This window comes from Callithrix jacchus, chromosome X (genome assembly GCF_049354715.1).
Source record: "Callithrix jacchus isolate 240 chromosome X, calJac240_pri, whole genome shotgun sequence".
Taxonomy (NCBI): Eukaryota; Metazoa; Chordata; class Mammalia; order Primates; family Cebidae; genus Callithrix; species Callithrix jacchus.
In genome coordinates, this window is record NC_133524.1 from 122,221,486 (window position 1) to 122,226,449 (window position 4,964).

A 4,964-nucleotide genomic window follows, 5' to 3' on the forward strand; every position below is an offset into this window, starting at 1 on the left:
TCCTCCTGCCTCATCCTCCTGAGTAACTGGGATTACAGGAGCCTGCCACCATGCCCAGCAAATTTTTGTATTTTTAGTAGAGATGGGGTTTCACTCCTGACTTCAGGTGATCCGCCCACTTCAGCCTCCCAAAGTGCTGCTATTACAAGCCTGAGCCACCACGCCCAGCCAGCATTGGATTATCGTAGGAGCAGGAACCCTATTGTGACTACACATGCTAGGGATCTAGGGTGCACACTCCTTATGAGAACCCAATGCCAGATCTAAGGTGGAAAAGTTTCATCCAGAAACCATTCCCCTCCTTGGTCAGTGGAAAAATAGTATTCCACGAAATTGTTCCCTGGTGTCAAAAAGGATGGGGACCCTAGTCTAATGGACTATCATTTATTGAGTGATTATTAATAAGCTATATACTGTACCAAGTCCTTTACATAAACTATTTCATTTAATAGCTACACAACAAATGGAGACATGTATTTTATTGTCATTAAATGTATTAGGAAAATGAAGTATAGGAAGTTTAAGACAGATCAGCAAAGTTACACAGCTCCTAGGTGAAAGAGCTGGGATTTAAATATACCTTGGCTTTCTTTCAAAGACTGCACAACCTATAGTTTGTATTTTGTGTTGAATTTTTGCTTATAAAACAACTGTTACAATAAGGTTTTTTTTTTTTTTGAAGAACTGCTTTCAGTTTTAAGGTAGCCCTTAGGAACACAATGCTAAATGTACAACTCGTCAAAAAACTTGAACAAAGTGCTGAAAACTATTAGGATAAAATGAAAATATATTGAAGTCTTATCTAAATGTCCAATTGTCCTTGCTGAGAATTTTCTTGGACCCATCAAGTCAGGATTAATTATCTCAAACACTTGAAATACAGAATAATGCAGTTTCAAATATGTAAGAATCAAGAGAAAATATGTATATCTTCGTTATTAGTTTCCTTATACCTTCCCTAATTCAGAATTATAAGACCAGTATACATCGACAAGGGATTGATTCCTTTTATTCCTTTTTGATGACCACTAACTTATTCTGAATGAAGATATAGAGAATGTACCTGGCACTTGCCTTCCCACAGCACCTTAAATGGTCACCTGCTTCACTCAGAACTGTTGTTCTACAAGTAGCCTTTTGTTGGTGGTGCTTTATATCACATGGCTCTGTGCTCCTAGTTCCCGATGTTTGGACCAGATGTAGGCATAAGATGACTATAAGTCAATACAGGTGACTGTATCCTAGGGCAAAAACTGAGCTGAGACAACAAGATTCTCAGTTTCAGTGATTTTATTTAGTGAATACCAATTGCCATGAACTTATCATGAGTTTGCTACATCTACACTATTATGGAATTTTGAAAGCCCCGATTTTTGGGGGAAAAATTACCATATGGAGTTGAATTAAGCAACACTGCAGAGTATTGCAACAATAGTATCAAAATGAACTCAGAATAGGGCCAATTGGTGAATGAACGATGCTATTCTTGTTTACTATATTTTTTCTAAAAGGTTGACATTTATTTACAAGTTCCATAATCTCCTATGACATATTTTAGAGGAATATGCTGGCATTTAGTGTGTGTGGCAGCTTAGTCCATTATAATTTCATGTGAATACATGTACATTCTCCCATTATTAATTAATCAAAATGTCTTGTAAGCATCGATATTCCATGACAAAATTAAAGCAGACTGATGAGAAGTATTTTCCCACATTAACTTCTTATTTTAAAAGAACTTAATTGCCTTTATAGCAGAATGCACTCCTATGGAGAAATGAAATGAAAATAGGAAGCAGAGCTCTCTCTCTCTCTCTCTCTCTCTCTCTATATATATATATATACACACACACACACACACACACACACACACACATATGTTCATAATTTCATGTATAAATAAATAGTGATAATTCAAAAAGGCATTGAGAGAGAGCACATGCAAACTTGGAAAATATAATAATGAAAATAGCACAACATACTTGATGCCTTTCAATACACATATTGCTTACAAATGAAAACATAAAATGTGCTGTGTAGGAAGTTATAAGGTCTCTGGGGACAAGAAGCCTTATCTAGTTTAATAATTTAAAAAATTTTATACCATAGCTAGCACAAATGATTTTAAGTTAGTAAGTTAATAATGCTTACAAGTTAGTAAGACTAGATTTTTAAAACATTATTTTTAAAAGGAAGATATGTTGTAGTATAAATATTAAATCATAACTTTATCACTGTATTTCATATCAAAACTAATTCAGCATCTATGTATTTACTTCTTGGAGTTAAGATCCTAGGATACATCCTCAGGTAGACATTCCAAAGCAAATATGCAAAATGATTTCGTTATCCATATCCGAAGACATTTTCTTGTGAAACAAAATGATTGACCAGGCATGAATTAAGTTCTCCAGCAAAAAGGTAAATTGGGTTATGAGAATTATTTTTAACAAGACAAGAAATAAGTTATTGTGAGAGCTACCTTGAGGTACTATGGGTATGAAAATCATACTTACAACCCAGAATATGTGAGGTCAGCGCATGAAAATTTCTTGGTGTGTTGGAGCTCAATGGAGTGCCTACCTAATGCATCTAACATATTACTTGACCCAGTTGAGCCTGCTGAGTTGCAAACGTTAGTAGAAAATCATTAAGCTCAGGAGAGAACATTTCACCTAGGGCTTATCAATAGCTATTGATCATACTCAAACAGCTGATTTATTATAATACTACCCTGAAAACTCCAAGATTATCCTGGAACTAGTTTTAACAGCCACAATTTATGAATAATTGCCCTCTCTAAAAAGATCCACAGGGATATTATATTTTGACCAGAATTTTTCAGGTTGAGCAGCCAAATTTATAATTTTCCAAATTTTCAATTAACTTTAAAATTTTAGCCTTAGTAGTAAAAGAGAAACCTATAATAATAGGGAATAATAATAATCATAACAGCTCTCATTTATTTGTAGCTTACTATAAGCCATGTACATACAATCATGACAATAACTCTGCAAGTTATTAGTATCCCTACTCTACTTATGAGTGATAGAGTTAGAGATAGTGTTAGACTGCTAGTAAGTTTCAAAGATGAAGAGTAAATTAAGTTTGGGCCCAAATTCCTCAACAATATTACCTTAGTTAGTTAGGGCTGTCATAACAAAATATTTCAGACTGGATGTCTTAAACAACAAAATTGTATTTCTGACAATATTGGAGGCTGGGATTTCAAGAACAGGGTGCCAGTATAGTCATGTTCTCCTCTTAGTCTTGTAGAGGGCCCCTTCTTTCTGTGTCTTCTTATGGTGGAGAGAGGAAGTTCTGATTTATCTTCTTCTTATAAGAGCACTAATCCTATCAGGGGAGTTCCAACCTCATGACCTCATCCAAAACTAATTACCTCACAAAGGCCTCATCTAGTACCATCACATTGGGAGTTAGGGCTTCAGTATTTAAATTTCTGGGAGACACAAACTTTCAGTCCATGCACTTGAAAGAACATTAAAATTTTTCTTTGCAAAAGTTTCTAAAATATGAAGAATCATTTGTGTAGTGCTTTAAAAAAGAGTATGCATGCATGTATTCTGCTGTGAACTGTCCCACTATGTTCTCTTCAGAGAAATTTGAAATGCAACCTGCCTAAGAAGTTTGCAGAAAAAACTGTTTTACTTCAGTTAGTGTTTTCCAAATTTGTGGTAATATTAAACAATTTTCCACGGAACACACTTTGAGAAGTGTTACATTTCTGTCAGTCATGCTGTTTTCTCTCTATATGCTTCCTGAATGAGATTATGACTACAGGTTTTCAAAATCTAGGTAACATATAACATGTTACTAAGCCAATAGAAATGAACATAAAAAAATCCTAATTGCATTTCATTTTTGATTCTGTCAGTAGATGAAAAAGCTAAGGCAGGAGTCAGTGATGGTATGGAAATATAGTATCATGTTTAAATGTTATATGTTTATTATTCAACTTCTTGCATCGATAAATAATAGTTGTGAAAGTTGTGATGGCTGTTTATTATTATTATTATATAAAGCATGAAGGCAAGTTAGTTGAAATACAAGTCTGTCATCATAGGGGGCTTTTAAATATTTAGAAAACTGACCACTGTACACAATTGACATAACTCTATTTTATCAGTGCAACACGTGACAGTCATTATGTCTGTTGCTGAAGAACTTTGTTGAAGGCATTCACTCATTAAAACAAACCTACATGTGAAAAGTAACTGCAAGAAATTCATTTGACTGAAGCTTCAACACAGTTTCATAGTAGATGTGAGCAAATTTTTAAAAACATACACTTAAGCCTTCAAAGCGTGAAATAAATTTCCACAACTCCATTTTTAAATGTCATGATAGACCTCAAAACAATTAAGTGAACATAACTAATTGAAACCAAATTACTAAATCAATAGTGTAAATTAGCCCAAACTAAAATTCACTCTAGCTAACTTGAAATACTTAGATTTGACAAGCTGAGTACTGGATCTCAATTAGGCAATATGATGCTATGGGTGAGGAAACTTGCAGAAAATCTTTCTTCTTACATTTAAGATTAATAATAAAAAATGACAGAATATTTCAAAGCATATGAAGTATTCCAATATCCAAAAATCCATAGCATTAGTTTATTAGTATGATTAGACAAAGGTTGACTAGCCACATTTCACAGATCAGGAAAGAAACAGTATTAAGTTGGTACCTATATTTAAGATGGAGTTCAAATTAATTTTAAATGACTTAATTTATATGCATACATTTTATTTTATGTTCGTTTTTATAGTGTCCAATCTCTAGACTAAATTTTCCCTGATGAAAGTCTACAGATAGATTTTGAGAGCTAGACATACAAAATTCTATATGAAATTTAGGAGGTAGTATAAGATCCTGAGGTCCTTGGAGACATTTCAAAGAAGGAAAAATGAAGCATGAAAAAGTCATTTATGAAAAATAAG